The sequence below is a fragment of the Mauremys reevesii genome, linkage group 10 (assembly GCF_016161935.1).
Source record: "Mauremys reevesii isolate NIE-2019 linkage group 10, ASM1616193v1, whole genome shotgun sequence".
In the NCBI taxonomy this organism is placed as follows: Eukaryota; Metazoa; Chordata; order Testudines; family Geoemydidae; genus Mauremys; species Mauremys reevesii.
Window position 1 is genome coordinate 21,133,254 of NC_052632.1, and position 18,486 is coordinate 21,151,739.

The 18,486-nt window shown below is 40.6% G+C and overlaps 1 long non-coding RNA gene across 2 annotated transcripts in view; it reads right to left on the reverse strand.

The window, feature by feature from the left end:
* Positions 1-16,996, reverse strand: part of LOC120372889 — a 242,721-nt gene extending 225,725 nt beyond the window's left edge. The window contains exon 1 of one of the 2 annotated variants that reach the window (XR_005585244.1): positions 16,907-16,996. This is a non-coding gene — a long non-coding RNA (uncharacterized LOC120372889). The remainder of the gene's footprint in view (positions 1-16,906) is intronic. The other variant, XR_005585243.1, reaches the window with a different exon arrangement.
* Positions 16,997-18,486: the final 1,490 nt, after the last annotated feature.

Consider the following 18,486-nt stretch of genomic DNA (forward strand, 5'->3'; position numbering starts at 1 on the left):
CTCTTTGGGGGTGGAAATATAGGTGTATTTTATTGTTCTACTAAGAGACTGAAACAATGGCAGTTCATATATAGGGAGATATCGTTGGTAATCCATAAAGTTTTGTGTCTTCCCCATTGTTTTGCTAATGAGTGCTGTATGTGTAATGTCAAAGGTTATATTGTACATTTTCAGAGTGACCACCTCCAGAAGGCAGGATTTAAAGTTATCATAACAGCAGAGATACCGATTTACTAGGCCTGTGACAACAGTCTCCAAGGTTATTGACAAAGACATAAGATCCAATGTCTGGACGTTGAAGTCAGCAGTGTCCAAATAAAAAAATAAGATGGTCAGAGTGGCTAGCCATTGGAATAAATTACCAAGGGATATGATACATTCTTCATCACTTGGTGCCTTTAAATCAAGTGTGGATGTCTTACACTCTAGTTCAAACACAAGTTATTGGGCTCAGTGCTGCAATCTCTGGTAATGTCTATTTATTGTGTTATGCAGGAGGTCAGAAGAGATTATCATAATGATCCTTTCTGGCCTCAAAAACCAATCTATGAATGTACATTATAGCTGAAAGAAAAAAAAATCACAATGCATAGTGCCATAGCTACCCTGCAGTGTGATTGCGAACTTCCCACCTCCAAACTAATTTAAATGTAATGGTATCTCATTCTACTTAGTTATTTTATGGTGGGAAACTTAAATATGTGGTTCAACATTAATGCATCAAATTAATAGAAGTAATAGAAGTGTAATAATTCTTTCCACATACTGCTGCAAGCACAAAAAACATCATAAAACAAAGGTCTCTCTACTGGGTGAGCTAGTCCTCCTCTTTGCCACTGCAGGAATTTTCCACACACACAGAGCGAAATCCTAACCCACTGAAACCAATGGAAATATTGCCTTTGATTTAAACAGAGCAAGCATTTCAACCTACATATGAGACCAGCTCTAATTAAAACAAACAAACCCTTTAAAATAAAATGCAATGGGGGCAAAGCCTATGATATACAGACCGTCTTCCTCTGATTTTTAAAAAAATACCAAGAGACAATGTATTTAATTTTGAAAGCAGTTATGCAGATACAGAAGCAGTTTTTCATAATATTCCCTATCATGCTGCTAGTATAACAAATACAGCATGATAAATCTGTAATACTTCCATTGACTTTGAATCATATGTCAATGCCCTGTGGACCTATTTAAAGTCACTTCCAGTGACATTGCATCATGAATAGTAAAACATGTCATGTCCACTGAGTCAGTACATACTGCTGATGCATTTTTTCCTCTTATTTGTGAGATGGAAATATCTCCAGACTTGGCATTGACATCATAACAAATCCCAATGAGCCATTATGGTGTCAAATGAAAGCGCAGTTGTAGTAATGTACAGAAGATCTTTTTTCCCTAAATGTTTACCCACAGAATCCATTAAAATGTCAATAGATATGGCCTATGAGCTTAGAACAGGCCTTTTTGTCCTGCAGCTCTATAGGGACCATTATGATGTCAATAGAATTCTTTTATACTCATTGGCATTACAATATCACATCTAATGTTAATATTTTAAATGGCCACTTGTTGTGGGCAGTCTATTTTACCGGTATTTTCATTTATAGTGACACGAGAAAGCCAACAATAAATACAAAACTGCAGATTATAGTCGTTTTACCCAATTTAATCCCACAATACTAAAGCTGGCCCTCTATCATTAGTTCCTTTCATTGTGACTGAATATTACAGCACAAATAATATATAAGATCCTCATAACATGTACTGAATACACACAAAGGGAGTTAGGCTGGAGTGGTAGCTTACCTCTATATTGCTTCAGTTCAAACAAGTTAGACCTTTAATATATTATTTTAGCAGAGATTTTGTTACAGGTAATAGTAATACTCCACTTTCATTAGGGGGATTAGTGTATTTTCTATCACTATATCTATTGCCTGGCATCAGCAAGGGAAATAAACTTGCCTCCAAGGGAGTTGCCTCTTTTTTAGCTGCAGTGATAATTAAAGATCAGGGTAAAACTGTACTAATTTTTAAATGAATTTTAACATCATTTGTGATTGTCCACCAAAATATGATCTTCTGTTTCACCGGGGAGAGGGGAGAAGGGACAACATGTCAGAAAGAAACAAGACACAAAGGATCAGAAATACAAATATTAGAACTCTCCTAGTGGGAGGTTAGCAACCAGGAACTTAGGGTGTGATCCTAAATGGCACTGAGTGTCCTCATCCTCCCACTCTGGAATCTCCTTTCTGGGGATGTCTACACTGTGATAAAACACTTGTGACACCAGGTCCCAGTGCCTGGGTTAGCTGAGTCACTTGGGCTGCAGGACTATAAAACTGCAGTGTTTGAGCTGAGGGTGTCAGAGCCTGGGCTCCAGCCTGAGCTCAAATGCTGTAATTTTATAGCCCCGCAGCCTGAGCCTCACAAGCCTGAGTCAGCTGACCTGGGCCAGCCATGGCTGTGCTGGGGTCTTTTATTGCAGTGTAGATGTCCTCCAAATTCCCTATAGGACTGAGGCCTTCAGTTAGGTTAGAAAGGCCTGCAACCCCTACAGCAAATGGCACTTATGTGAGAACTTCCACTGAAGTCAATGGAAGCACTCACATGACTAAGTGCCACTCAGCATGTACAAGGGCTGCAGGGGAAAAAAAATGTGTGGGAGTACTGCATCTCTAGAATTATCCACCTCCCTGACAGAACAAAGACTAACAAAGACAGTTTACAGGGAGGTACGAAGCAGAGAAAAATCCTTTGAAAAGTTCCTATCAGAAAGAGGAGGAAAAATAACCACTTTTGAACATTTTCTCCCTTCCTTTTCTCTCTTTTTTTAATCAACTAAGCCACCTTTATATATACACAGGGGTACACAGTAGAACTGTAATACTTTTCAAGTTCAAACAAAACTACAGGCATTTCAGTTGGAATTCTCACTCAAATCTCTTTGTATATATATCCAGTGAAACTCTGGTGGGATGTGACTTATAGTTTCTTTTGTCCCAGCAGCAAAGTAGGCTTACATGGTGACTATTCGTTTAAGCACAACAGTGTGGCGGAAGTTTCTAAAACTCTCTTAGAAGAACAAAGGAAAACATGGAATCAATACCACCTTTTATTTGGACAGTGTTATCTTAAGAATAATCTCTCACATCTATATAGCAATTGTCATCCTGAAGTATCCCAAAATGCTTTACAGGCGTAACAAACTACAGTTAACTACTGCATATAGTATGTGCCAGATTCGCTCTCTCTAGTATAGGGAGGTGCCAATAGCACTTCATACACCACATTTACACTCTGCACCTCAGGAAATTCGTCACAGTGGGAAATAGCACCACCATCTGCGCTCCCTCAGGGTTTCCACCACGGGATAGCAGCTTGAGATCACTTCCAGGGCTTCATAACAGCTCTGCTGGCAGAGGATACACAGGGGATGTGCTGAATTAGTGCATTTTCCAGCATCCCTGGCTATACTCCCTTCCAAGCCCACAGACAGGTGTGTCTCCAGGTCCTCCCAGCTGAGATTACAACTCTTGAACACTGACACTCTTTGCTCCATCCAGCTGGGGCTGCATTTCCTTCCTCCACAGCCTGTTTCTACAGTGGAGAGGGATTGAACAATTACTAATCTAGGGCCCAACTGAATGCTTCTAAAGGAAGTTGGGACATTTGTGAATGGACCCTGCTTCAAAATGAAATCTGACTATGATTCAGAAGCTTAGCCTAAAAGAGAGGTGTGTATGTTAATGGTCTGAGCACAAGGCTGGGAGCCAATCCCATTATGACACCAATTTCTGTGTCTTTGGCTACTTGGGTGCCTAAACATAGGTGACTATATCCATATGCAGTCACCTAAATAAGCAGCCTGATTTACAATGTGCGAAGCACCTGTTACTCCTTTTGAAATCAGTGGAATCCATGATTGCTCAGAACCACTGCCAATCGGTCTGGTATTTAAGTGCTTAGAGATTTGAGCTTCAAAATGCTGGCCTTAGCCTCCACCTTATTTTCCCTATCTGTAAAAAGGGGTGTTGCAAGGAGGTTAGTGAGCAGATTCATCATTGACTTTTTGAATGAATGGTTTAAATATTTTAAAAACAGGAGAAGAAGGGTCTTTCCTGTCTCTGTTGCTTGGATCAGGGCTATAGTTTGCCTTTAGATTTGACATTAGTATGCAGGCTAACTCATGCACTGTCCCCACAAAGCCATCGAGCATTGTACGAATGAGCAAATCAAAAGTGTAATATTGCCTGATGAGACTATAACGAACCCTAAATACCACACAGTCTTCCTCTTAAGTCACAATTCCATTTTTATATTAAAGTTAACACTTCAGAAACAATGTTCTCATCCAGCATGAACACTTTATAATTATGTTTTTCTAAAAAGCTGTAATAAATTTTATTTCAGCAAGCTCTTTCTATTTTATTTCTATTCCCAAACACTGTTCATTGGTAAGCACAAAGTGTCCTCTTGACACGATAATGAAAGTGCATTCATACATGTCAGCTGGAGCAATTATGTACTTCAGATGAATACGCAACAAGTATTATTCAGTCCCTTTCTGCTGACATTTTTCAAACATAACATGCATATTAAAATTAACACCCAAAAGGTGTGAGCTCAGTTGGCTTTAACTGCACGTTTCCTATACCTCCCAGGAATCTGGACAATGAAAAACCGAGCAGTGGAAGTCAATTTGCTACACACAGCATGTACTTGTCTACTATTAAGCCTGGTTTTGAATTGTGCAAAGCTCTCCATCGTGTACACTGAATTTAGGAGCAAACAAACCAAGAAATTAAGGAACAGAAAGGAGCCCTGAGCCAACTCTAAGTTACACCGGGACCTGGAGTGGCCCCATGATACATAGATATCAAAGATAGCTCCAGGACTGCAATTGCAGAGGTGCCACCTTTGCTCCCATGAGCTGCATCTCTCTGCCGTTGGAAAAGCCTATTTATTTCTCTCTTTATTGTTTTTCTTTGAAAGGAGAAAACCCCACAAAAATATTTTTTCCACAGAGCAAAATGTGACAGGTACAATCCAGCACATCGTCTTGTTCATTTGCAGCAGGCATGCAGTTACAATGCCATCGACTCCTAAAACAAGATCCTTGGGGCATATAAGTGGGAAAAAGGATCCTTGGGCTCAGTCATGACTCTGCCATTCCAATCATGACATCCACACCATTTTGTACAGACTAGTGTTCATATGCTATAAAAACATGCTACCTATGCCTTGCAGGGTGGAGTATATCAGTGGGTGATGGTGTTGGGGAAAATGCCTGTCTGCAGTTTCATCTGACCTAGCCCCAAGAACCAGAACAAAAAGTCAAATCTTAATGACTGGCTAAGTAAGGTAGAGCACATCATTTCATCGTGATGTTGTCCACATATAATAAGGTGGGGGTGAAAAAAGTCTTTCTGCCATAGGTTTCTCATCCTAATTCATCACACCTAGCAATAGCTGTTTAGTTCTCAATCTTATCAGAAGACACAATCCCTTCTATGATGAGATAACTGGCTTTGTGGATATGGGGAAAGCAGTGGATGAGATATATCTTGACTTTAGCAAAGCTTTTGATACAGTCTCCCACAGTATCCTTGCAAGCAAGTTAAAGAAGTATAGATTGGATGAATGGACTATAAGATGGATAGAAAGCTGGCTAGATTGTCAGGCTCAATGAGTAGCAATCAACGGTTTAATGTCTAGTTGGCAGCCGGTATCAAATGGAGTGCCCCAGGGGTCGGTCCTGGGGCCAGTTTTGTTCAACATCTTTATTAATGATCTCGATGTTCAGATGAATTGCACCCTGAGCAAGTTCACAGATGACACTAAGCTAGAGGGAAGAGGTAGATACACTGGAGGGTAGGGATAGGGTTCAGAGTGACCTAGACAAATTGGAGGATTGGGCCAAAAGAAATCTGATGAGGTTCAACAAGGACAAGTGCAGAGTCCTGCACTTAGGAAGGAAGAATCCCATGCACTGCTACAGGCTGGGGATCAACTGGCTAAGCAGCAATTCTGCAGAAAAGGACATGGGGATTACAGTGGACAAGAAGCTGGATATGAGTCAGCAGTGTGCCCTTGTTGCCAAGAAGGCCAATGGCATATTGGGCCATATTAGTAGGAGCATTGCCAATAGATTGAGAGAAGTGATGAATCCCCTCTATTCGGCACTGGTGAGGCCACATCTGGAGTATTGCATCCAGTTTTGGTCCCCCCACTACAGAAGGGATGTGGACAAATTGGAGAGAGTCCAACGGAGGCCAACAAAAATGATTAGGGGGCTGAGGCACATGACTTACAACGAGAGGCTGAGGGAACTGGGGTTATTTAGTCTGCAGAAGAGAAGAGTGAGGGGGGGATTTGATAGCAGCCTTTAACTACCTGAAGGGGGGTTCCAGAGAGGATGGAGCTAGGCTGTTCTCAGTGGTGGCAGATGACAGAACAAGGAGCAATGGTCTCAAGTTGCAGCGAGAGAGGTCTAGGTTGGATATTAGGAAACACTATTTCACAAGGAGGGTGATGAAGCACTGGAATGGGTTATCTTGGGAGGCAGTGGAATCTCCATCCTTAGAGGTTTTTAAGGTCAGGCTTGACAAATCCCTGGCTGGGATGATTTAGTAGGTGTTGGTCCTGCTTTGAGCAGGGGATTGGACTAGATGACCTCCTGAGGTCTCTTCCAACCCTAGTATTCTATCCCAAATGTGGATTCCAGATCTGAACATCCCTGAGCCTGAAGGATATTCAGATCCAGATCTCCAATGTCCTGTTTCCAACATCCATAGGGACAAGTTGGAGTGTTCAGTTTCAAAAGTTGTTCGGTGCATGCCTTGTCCTGCCTCCATCTTCCCTGCCCAGGACCCACACCCAACAGACAGAGACATTTATACCACAGTGAGGCAGACTCTGGTTTGACTTCATTTTAAAACAGGGACTGTGTTTCAAGCACTCTCCTGTTTGCACTGCCTACTGAGCACTAACAGATTCAACAGCAGATATGCTAGAGTAAACACGTCCAAATGACATGTACTAACACAGAACTTTCCCTTGGAACACAGTGCAGTCAAAAGGTACTGTAGATATAACAAGGCCAAAGCACAATTTAGGAAACATGAAAATAAAATAGTTTCTCCAGGAACAGCATTACTGAAAAGCTAGGTGGTAAAGTGATAACACAAGAGGAAATCTTATGTAACTGGGACAGGGTTGAGCTTACTGGTGGTGCTGCCTAGCAGTTAGGTCAACCCATCTCCAGTGTCTCTTGCCAGCAGTCGTTCTGGCGCTATGGCAGTTATTCTGGTAGGTAGTGACCAACTCTCCGGCCAGGTCACCAGTTGCGTCCACTCCCTTCCAGGATAACAGAAACCAGCAATGTATATATGCCCAGCATGTCCACAAAAGGAAGAGTCTTCAGCCCACCTCCAGGCCCCTGTGGGTTACTTGCCTTTGCCTCAGGGCTTACAATGTCTCTATACCCCCTAACCGCCTGGGACAGGGGGGAACAATTTGTTCCCACATCACGGGAAGGTGGTTGGTACAGGAGCCCAAGCCCACCCTACAGGTGGCAGCAATGTCAAGCACCCAGCAATGTTCTGAGGCTGCCTCTCTGGGCCATTTCTTGCTACACCTCTACCCCAATGTAACACTGTCCTTGGGAGCTAAAAAAAAAAAAAATCTTACCGCATTATAGGTGAAACTGTGTTATATTGAACTTGCTTTGATCCACCGGAGCGCACAGCCCCGCCTCCCCGGAGCACTGCTTTACCGCGTTAGATCCGAATTTGTGTTATATTGAGTTGCGTTATATCGGGGTAGAAGTGTACTTACTGTCCCAGACCAGGGCATGGTCACAGTCTCACAAACAATCTAAATGAAGGAATCCTTAAAAGACAAGCTCGGATCTGGTAAAGCTGCCACTTGCAAACCCCTCTTTCCTGCAGCAAGCACTCCTATTATGCCTTTAGTCAGGAGCTCTTGGGATAGGTCCATCCCCCTATCCTATCTGCTATTTTCCCCCTTACTGAGCTGTCTGGTTCTCTTTTAAACTCCTTCTCCAGCTAGTGCAGGCTTTACAGGGCCAATGGGGTGGGACCACTTGGGTCTAGGACTGCTCCTTAACTGCTCTCCAGTCCTAGGGGGAAAAGGAGGGGAAAGCTGAGGGGTCAAGGTTATGTGGTTTATAGACTGTTGTAATCTCTAGGCAGTCACACTTATACAACTCAAAATGCAAGTCACATTCAGAAAAATAGCAGTTACAATGTCAAGTTAAGGTCTTCGATGCAGACATGTCAGTCCATCACAACTACTACTTACTTCCCTCTCCCTGCCAATTAAGAAAGCCAGCCAAGGAGCCAACAGAGACCAGCAGGACGTCTGAGCCTGAACCTGGGGAACTTAGCCTGAAGAGCCCAGCGGAGCCTACGAGTATATTTATGTCCTGCAGAGATAGTCAAGTCCAGAGGAGCCCGCAGATCCCATATGATTATGTAGTCAACATATGCACAGCCCCATGTAAGCAGTGTCTCATTTTGGCATTTCAGCTAGATGGAGCTTGGTTTGTGGACAGAGCTTAGAAGAGTACTTTCCCCCAATCTGACACCTGAGCAAGCCTCTAACAATCTCTCCTGGTTGATTGAATTAAAAAGACCACATTTTGTATTTACCCCATGGTTCAGCATGCATCAAACTGACCTCACTTATTTGGACGGAAGGTGTGTTCATTTCTACCAGCAGCTGGAGAAAGTTAAGGGGACAATGTGTGTATTGTTCACAACATTTCACAATAGGCTCCCATGATGAGATAACTAACCACTCTCTTTATCTCTGCTTGAATTCCAGAGGCTCTTACACAATGCACTTGTAAATTTAAAATTAAACCCTCTCTCCCGTTTCATGATTTCTAATTTCATTAGGAATACAATTTGAAGATGGCAATTAAAATTGGGGGGAGGAGGAGAAAAATCCTGTTGTCATAAGTCTGTCTCAGTCTTCTGTGTGAATTTTAGGAGTAATTTTCTGAAATCAGTGAGTGTGCTTACACGCATAGCAAGCTCTCAAACTAGCTACTATGCAGATTCATTCCACAAGATATTGAAGCAAACTCCTACACAGTTACCTGGGTACATTTTGGTGGAGCGGGGGAAGGGTTCTGTCGTTTTGTGAATCAAGCCTTTAGGCCTGACATCTAAGCCAGGTCCAGGGTTAAAAAATACTGCAAAGCTTCTGACTTCCTGGAGGCTCATTTATAACAAGAATTGGCTTTGGAAGTGTTTATAGGCTCTCTGGTGTTGTCTATAATTACTTTCCTAGCTGAAGTAGCTGTGAGAAGGGACAGCGTATGGGAAAGAGGATAGGGAAAAATACCCTGCATAAAAATAAATAAGAGTGTCTGCGGGGGAATCTGCTTCACCTCTCTGGTCCTGTAATTTTCTGTTTTTTCCAACTATAATTGAAAAAACAGTCAAGTAAGACTGTGGATAATAAAAGAAATGTCATTGGTTATGCCATATGGATCTCAAAGGTCTGTGGATCAGATGTTATCTATGAAAGTGGATCAATCCAACAAAAGCCAGCCTGATAAATCTGACAAGACACAACAGAGATGGGACATTTTGTCTCCAGAGTGTTCAAATCCCACTTGAAGAAACTAGTTTCACGTTAGCTTGAAGAACATAAAAAGTAACTCCTTCTAAACTTTCCATTATATTCACATTGTATGACTTAGATTAGGGCTGATAGTTGAGAAATTGCTCTCAGATTTTGGTAGATTTAAGGAATAAAAATATTTCAAGCCTCAAGCTGTGAAACCTCAATTCTATTTTATTCTTTTCAAATGAAATACAAAAACCCCATTGAAATCAGCATTGATAAGATATACAAAATGATACTGAATATACATTTAAATTGCTGATCAAAGACATTCAACGGGTTTGAGCAGGTGAATATTATATGAGGCAGTACAATTGCATCTTCCAGAGGCACTTATGTAATAACTCCTGATTTACACCAAAATTAGTGTTATTGGACTCAAGCATTAATGGTCTGATTTTCAGAGGTGCTGAGCACCCACAATTCCCATCAAAGTCTGGAAGATTCAGTCTTGGCACCTCTGAAAAGCAGACCATTGGTATCTATTGGCAGTGATTTCTGCCATCTTTGTATACAAAGTCAGTTGTATCAGTTTAGTTGTTCATTTACTTAACAAAATGTCCCTTTTATAATGGATATATATAGGGCAAAAACTATTTCCTGCAATTTTGTTTTGTGTCTGCTGCAAATGATCTTAGGTTTGTTGTGATATATAACATTATCTTTAAAGAGTGGTCTATTGGTTGACTGTTAAGATTTACTTTACAGACAATGACATACAGTAAATATCAGAAGAACATTCACATCTGATTTTAAGTTGACTGGGGGAGAGAAGCAGAGCCTTCCATCAATGTGCTATACTGGCTATGTCCTTTATAGAAGAAAAGCTTTTTACTGGAGTTTTCTAATAGAAGATAGATATGCAGAGAAAATGAAAGCTTAGTCTTCATATATTATTTTGCTTTCCAGTTTTGAGTAAATATTTGTGCTGCTATGTCCTGGAACCTTGGCAAGCTGAATTTTCCTGTTTATCAATAAGTCAGTTGTGGAGTCAGAGTGTCACCATGCAAGTTCCTTTGGGTTGTCTTTCAAGTGACCTCAAACTGATGTGAAGATGACAAGTAGAAAGGAGACAAATTTGGTCTCCTTGGTAGCTCAGTTCTTGGGCTCTGTTAAAAACAGAGTCTGACAGCAGCGCCAACAAATGATACTGAAGTTATATGCAATAGATTTGTGATTGGAGGTATTTTGCACTAGGAACTTAGCAAAGATCATAAAACTAAGGGCAGGGTCTGCACTAGAGAAACTTTTGCTGGTAGAGTAAAGGTCACAGCCCTAGCCAACATTAGGATATTTCTATACCAGCAAAAGCCCTAGTTATGCCAACAAAAAAAGTTCTTTGGGCATTAGAGTTTATTTTGTTCTAGAAACTGATAACTTACGCTGGCAAAGGCACTCTTTTGCTGGTATAAGCTGCATTTACACTAGGATAACTACACTAGATATAATGAACCAAAAAAAGTAAAAATGATTTTGGCCTGTCAAAATGTTTAATTCAATTCAAAATTAAATGTTTAGTTTCCAACTTTTTTAAAACCGTTTTTAAAAAAGGTAATAAAACGGAGGTAAAATTAAAAACAAAAAGTCATTTCAAAATTGGAAAGTCAAAACATTGGATTTCAAAGAATTATTTTTTGTTGATTTTTTTTTCCCAACTGAAAAAATTCAGCAAACTCACCATGAATTCGCATGGTGTTTCAGTCAATTCTAATCTGCATTTTTAAGTTAAAAAGGTTTCTGAATTTTCCCCCAGCTTTAATACAAGCAACCCTTTTCTAGCATAGTGAAATTAGGCCTGGACTACAAGTCCATTACAGTCTGAGTCAACATGTAAAAAGCCTATGCTTTATTAATGTTATGTGTTCGTATAATATGTTCCTTCCATGAAATTCAAAGCACATTACAGAATTGTTGAGAATTATATACTGAGAACATGCAGTAGGCTCAAGACTGTACAGAAGTCATGGTCTCTTCCCCAGGGAGGTAAGATCCTAATTATCAGAGCTGCCGAGTACCCACCATTCAAAATGACATCAATAGACTTCAGTTAATTGCCACTTTTGAAAATGTAGGCCATACCGTCTAATTCGGAAATAGTCTGTGAGAGTCTGCATTAACAATATAGCAGTTAATTAAGGCCCATGCCATATGTAATTTACAGTTCACATATAGAAATAGAGATTGCGTCACATCAGCAACTATTTAGGGATGGGAAATAAAGAAGAATAACTTCTATTATATTTAGAATAATTCATATAGGCTGCCATGCCTTTTGATATGAGTGAGTGATGTAAAGAATAGATAAGAATTAAGCAACCCTTAAGAACAGGGGCTTTAAATTTATTACTCCGAGCACAATCTTTGCAAATTTTCAAGCTTGTATTCAGAAGAAACCTAATCTCTCATTTTTCCTTAACATTTACCATCCTTGATTTCATTCTGAGGTCCTCTCCTGTACATTTTATCAAAGTGTATAAAGGCAGATAAAAAGTGTAGACTTCAACAAGTAAGCCAGTTCCAAGCTGAAGTATTTTAAGATGATTCATCCCTAGAGAAATTCTTAGCTTTTTCCTCTATTTTTTTATCATCCTTTGAGCTCAGCTCAATAAAAGGCAAAGGATCACTGATCAGAGCAAACTGCTGTAGTTGGATGGGAGATGCTGATGGTAAAATATGGTTCACTTGTTGAAGTATATTGAGATGGGACAAGCAGGAAATGAGAAACGTTCTACCTGTCTGTTTCTGGAATCACTTGACTCTTCACAAACCTTTCTTCATGACTTCTTTATTATCATGTTCTTTTTTGCTCGTGTATTTCCCAGTGGAAAGACATTTCTAGGTTCATTTCAGTTACGTCAAAATAATTGAATCAGAAACAACAGAGTATTGCAAAAGCTGTGTCTTGATGAATTTATCATCAGAGTAACTGATAAGAGTTCTTAAGTTTCTCAGTAGGCCTCTCAAATTAGAAAACCAACCAGGAGGCATATAGAGAAACAAGCACACAGTAATTTTAATATTGTTTTCACCATTCCCAAGTGCTCAGCTTTGTGGTACATAATATTTGCAGGGGCTGGACTGGCTCAAAGGAATGATGCTTTTTAGTTATTTTAAATTTTACCATACAGATTGTTCTCCTCCTTTGGGCCAGTGTAAATCAAGAGTTATTCCACCAAAGTCAATTAAGTTGTACTAGTACAAAACTAATGTAATTGAGAGCAGAATCGGGACCCCAGGACTGAAAAATGTAAAACGGATACTGAAATTCTAATATGAGATGCTTGTAGCACAGAACTACTTCTCTAGATTAAAACAGCTCCCCCTACAGTTAATAGGAGTGCCATGCACAGATCGGAAGAAAGATTTGATACAGAATCACTCTAAGCCTGGTGGACAACCTGCAGCCCATCGGGGTAATCTGCTGACTGGCCACAAGACAGTTTGTTTACATCAACCACCACTGCTCTAAGACATATTTAGATTATTGCAACATTAATGAAATACCAGCTTTAAGCATAAGGTATAAAGAAATTCATTGCCAGTCTCAATAACTGTAAGGACACACAGTAATGTGCTATTCAGATTTCAGTACTGATGGTATTTATTTTAAAAGAAACAATAGAACCTAATTTGGGGGGATTGTAATACTTAACTACGCTGGTGAAAATAGCATTAAAAAGAGTCTTTGTAATTTGGTTTCAGATAAACTGGGATCTTGTGGAATTATCTCTGACACACTCTGGTACTGAGACAATATAAGTGTAGCTGTGTCTTTATGGGTCACAATTCAGAATATCAAATTCAGGACAAACTGCTGAGAAATAAGGTGGACACACCCCAACTAGTGGTTATTCTCCCATGATATACCAAACCAGCAACAAAAGTAAACTTCTATTTCACCACACTGGCTAACAAGAAGTCATAAAAGCAGTTTCCTTAGGCATTCCAGATCTTATATCACCACCAAAAACACTAGACTTAAAGGTGAGTGGGTCTTTAAAACCAGTTTCATCAAACAAAGTGTTCTTTTGATCCCAAATGACCAGCCACACAGCCAGGTCAATATACAACTCAGATCTTACCCAAAAATCACATGGTTGCCAATGTTTTAGTATTTAAAATCTAAAGGTTTATTGAAAGAAAGAAAGAATGAACGAACGAACGGGTTTTGGGGGTGGGCTGAGCCTCTCTGCCCGCCCCCGCTCCGGGGTTTCAACCGCTGGCTCCTGCCAGCCGGGGTCTCATCCCACTGCTAGCCTGGGGTTCCTTCCCCCAGGCCAGCAGCGGGCGCTGAGTGGGACCCCGGCTGGCAAGGGGCCAGCAGCGGGAACCCCAGAGCAGTGGCGGGCCGAGTGGCTCAGCCCACTGCTGCTCTGGGGTTTCCACTGCTGGCTCCTGCCAGCTGGGGTCTCAGCCTGCTGCCAGCCTGGGGTTCCTTCCCCCAGGCCAGCAGCGGGCACTGAGTGGGACCAGCAGTGGGACCCCAGCTGGCAAGGGGCCAGCAGCGGGCACTGAGTGGGACCAGCAGTGGGACCCCAGCTGGCAAGGGGCCAGCAGCGGGAACCCCAGAGCGGCAGCAGGCTGAGCGGCTCAGCCCACCCCATGTGCCATCAAAGGTTGCCGACCCCTGGTATAAGTCATTACCTATAACTCAAACAGCACGTTCACAGGAAAGTCCATTCAGGGTAGGTGGACATCTTCCATTATGAGTTAAATGTTCTTTTGCTGGGCCCACTCAGTTTGAATAGTCCCTCCAAAATGTGCAGGCTAAATACCTTGTGGGCATTACCCCAGGAGCAAACATTTGAAATCCAGGTGTAGAGCCAATACTCATAACTTCAAATACAAAAAAGTGATACATGCATACAAATAGCATAATCATAACCAGCAAATCATAACCTTTCCATAGACATCTTACTTGACAACCTTTGTACAAGATTGGTTGCAAATATATAACAGTGGTTGCAACATTGATCTATGTGGTCATATTTTAATCAGATAAACTTATTTTGATGTAACATCACATGAAACGTTATCCAGGGTCAAACTACACTGTTACTGCTCTAAATTTAGGATATTGCCCTAGGGCATATTTTGGTTACAGCAAATGCTCTGTGTGATTCTGCTTTTGCAAGATAGCTATGAACTATGAGTCCAACACATATATTATTTAAAATCTATTTAAAACAAATATTTCTACTTAGTCAATGCACTATTTCTAAGGTAGCCCTCGAAATGGCTTTTATGGAAGTGGGAGAGAAAATATCTTCTGAAAGAAACACACTCATCAATATTTAAAGTTAATTATTATATTTTAAATTTAAAAAGTAGGAAGGAAGAATGGAAATTTTACCTGGTGATTGTTTTTCTGAACACTAGCGTGCTCATTTGAGATGTATTGTGCAAACAGTAATGTCAGTAACTTTACTAATGTTAGTCATCCCACTGACCTCTATTTCAGCTCTCATCAACAATTTTGGGTGCCCTCTGTTGGTTCCTCCTCATGGGCATCATTTTGAGACAGATAAGGGAAAGAAGGTGTAGTAAAATGGACTGCTCTCTTTTGAATCTATATGTTTTATATAAAAATGTCACCAGGATGTCAGGTTCCCTGCATAGTTACATTCTCACTGCCAGGTTGAGTCAGCAAAATAGTTCTGCATCCTTACAGATGGTACTAGAACCTGTCACCAGTATGACTAGGCAGAAAGCTGCCTGGTCTGAGGTTCTAGAAACATCTAGAAAGATGCAGAAGTATTCGGCTGACTCAGACTATCAGACCATAACTGTTGAAGGAACCTGTTGGACTGGTATCTTAAGATTCTATGCATTTTGTACATTTCACTACACCCTTCTTTCCCCATGCCTATTTCAACAAAAACAAAGACATTTTAAACAAAAACAATACAAATTTGGTAACAAAATCAAGGAGTTAATGATCAGAGGATAAATTTAACTTGCCACAACATATTTCAGGGCTAAATGTTACCTACCAGATTAGTCACCTGGAGATTCACAAAGAGGAGAGATTAAAGTAATCAGGAGCTGTTAAACTGAGTTTCAAATTCTCCCTATGCACCCAACATATTCAGATTGAGAAATCAGCCCAGCTGACCCCCCGTTGCCAGGGCTGAGTGATAAATCAGAACTGTTTGCCTTGAATATGAATGACTCAGAGGCACTGAGAGGAAGCTGATTTGTTAACAACTATCAATCTCATGAGAAATAGTACCATGGCAGATGGAAAGCAACAAGTCTGTTTCTTCACCTGCCCTACCCCTCCTCCCATGCGAGCAGCTTCCTCAGAAGAACTCACAGAAGGAACAAATAGCAGCCCTTCCACAGAAAGGAAGAAATCCACTTCTAAGCTTTCCTTCATCACTGAAAAAGGCCTCTTCCCCTGTCCTCCCTCCCCATCCCACAGACTCCCCTTTTAAAATATATGCTTGTAAGATCCTTAGCACCATATTTTTTAGTTAGCCCCAAGAGGGCTTCCAGTTCTGTGACTGAAAACCCCAGTCTGTTTACACATAATTAGTCATCCAATTTCTCAGTTCACAAACACAAATTGCTGTTTGTATGCACAAGATGGGGGATGCATTAATTTTGGCAGAAAAGTGCAGAGGAGTAAATATTCAATGAGCTTTAGATCAGGTTCCATATTTCTAGTGAGGTTAGGTTTTATAACATATTGTGTAACCTTTCTGCCAGGTGGCTAGCAGTAGCAAAAAGGGCCACATTCAAATAGTTAAGCATCTCTCTTAAAACTTACAAACACCACCAGCTTGAACCCCCACCCAAAATTTATGAGATCACTTAGCACCCTTAATAGGCAATACTTCTCTTCTCACAAGATCGGAGTCTATATATGAAACAAGGAAAACTTTGTTACAGGGAAAGGGAATACAGCATCATCTTAGGAAACACTATCTCTAAATGAATGATAAATAAGACACTTTGGCAGCGGTGTTAACTTGGTTCTTCACCTATTAGTGTGAACATCCAATAGGCAAATGATCCTTCATTACATCACTTTCCCTTTCCCCATCTGCTAAACCCCACTCATTTGGCATCAATATGTAGCATGGACCATAAGTGCACTCAGATAGACTTATCTCCAGCCTCTTGGAAAGTGCTGTCTATTCTTAGCCAGCTACTACCTAAAGCAGCTACAATTATTTCAGTTTTATCTAAGTGATAAGTAGAAGGGACTTAATCAATGTTCACTCACCTCTAGTGCTGTATTAAAGAGCTCTAGTTGTAAACTAGTAACATCTAGAACACCTAGACAGAGAAACTGCTGTAAGTGACAACACCTACCCTCTTCCCTGGCTCACTTCCTCTACCCAACCAATTCTGTATTTCTAAAGAGTTATGGTGACTCCCAAAGTATCACTTGAAGAATTCTGGGTAGAAAGCATATGCAAATTAAGCTGTCTCTGTAATCATATTTCCCCCCTGTTCACCAATACATGGTGGCAGAAAGCCTCTTCCCGTCTGAAGCTTCTGTCCATCTGGAGTTCTGGGTATGCAGATAAAGCAGCTCTGTGGACTTTCTTCTCTCTGTTCACCAACAGATGGGAGCAGAAGGCTCCTTACACTCTAGAGGGTCAGGCCACAGGGCTTACAGCTGTGTTTAACTAACCCCTAAATATTGAGTTTAAAATATCTCATGGTGTCCCTTTAGTATTCAGAACTTTAAATTTTGTTTCCAAAGTTTTAACCTGGTAGGAAATATAGAAGGTATAGCTTGAATTTTTTGCTCTGGGCTTTACTGGATTCTGATATTTCATTTTTGATGGAAACCCTATATTCATGGCAGATGATGATTTTTTTCTTTTGTACATCCCTTTCACAATTATAACAAACTTCCTAGCTCATCGCCTGACAAGCAACATTACAGGCCTGTCAGGTTGCTGGTGATAATGTCTTATTCTACAATACCATATGAAAAGCTGTCCTTTGAGGATCAGAAATGTACAATACGCACTGCTTCAATGTGTAAAGATAAGATTAAACTACAAGGGAGCAATTAAATGCTTAGATCATATTAATAAAGCATTTCCTGTGTTTACCGTGGTGTTATCATTGCCTACAATATTGAGCAGTGTATTTGTTTTGATGACTAAAACATGAGCTGCAAATTCAGAAGGGGATTATGGAGTTATTTTAAGGAGTATGGTCCAAACTACTTTTGTATAGGGCTTCCTACCCTCATGTAATAAAAAATTCAGCAATTTAGAAGTGAAAGGTCTCTGCATAAGTTATTTTAAATTCATAACTAATTAAGAAAAACTGATTTACATATAAAGAAATCAGCATGCATCAGTCTCCCTTGAACTTTCTGGTCTCTTATGAAAACTGCAACTTCACTTTAGGGCACTTAGGGCTTATTGTTTATCTTTCTGGAATCGTACAAACTAGTCAATGCAAATCACATTTACTGACCCTCATTTGGCCACCGAATGGTCCGGTAATTAACCAATAGAGACACTGTTTAGTGAAAAGCAGAATCTCTCCAAGCTTAATGAGTCTAATTAGTGCTACACAATGTAATATTTATATAACAACAGCGCCCAGAGTCCACAGTCAGGATCAGGGCCATATTATGCATGGTGCAATTTATACACATAGACAGATATGATCCCTGCCCTTGAGATTCGTGGAATCAGGCTTTGTGATTGTTTATCCTCATGACACCATCTTGCAGCTTCCAAGGCACTAGAGACAGGAAATGGGGAATTAAATGGAAATAGTTTTGCAGATTTAGCATTGTTAAAGAATCTGCTAAAATTTAAGGTACTAGACTCC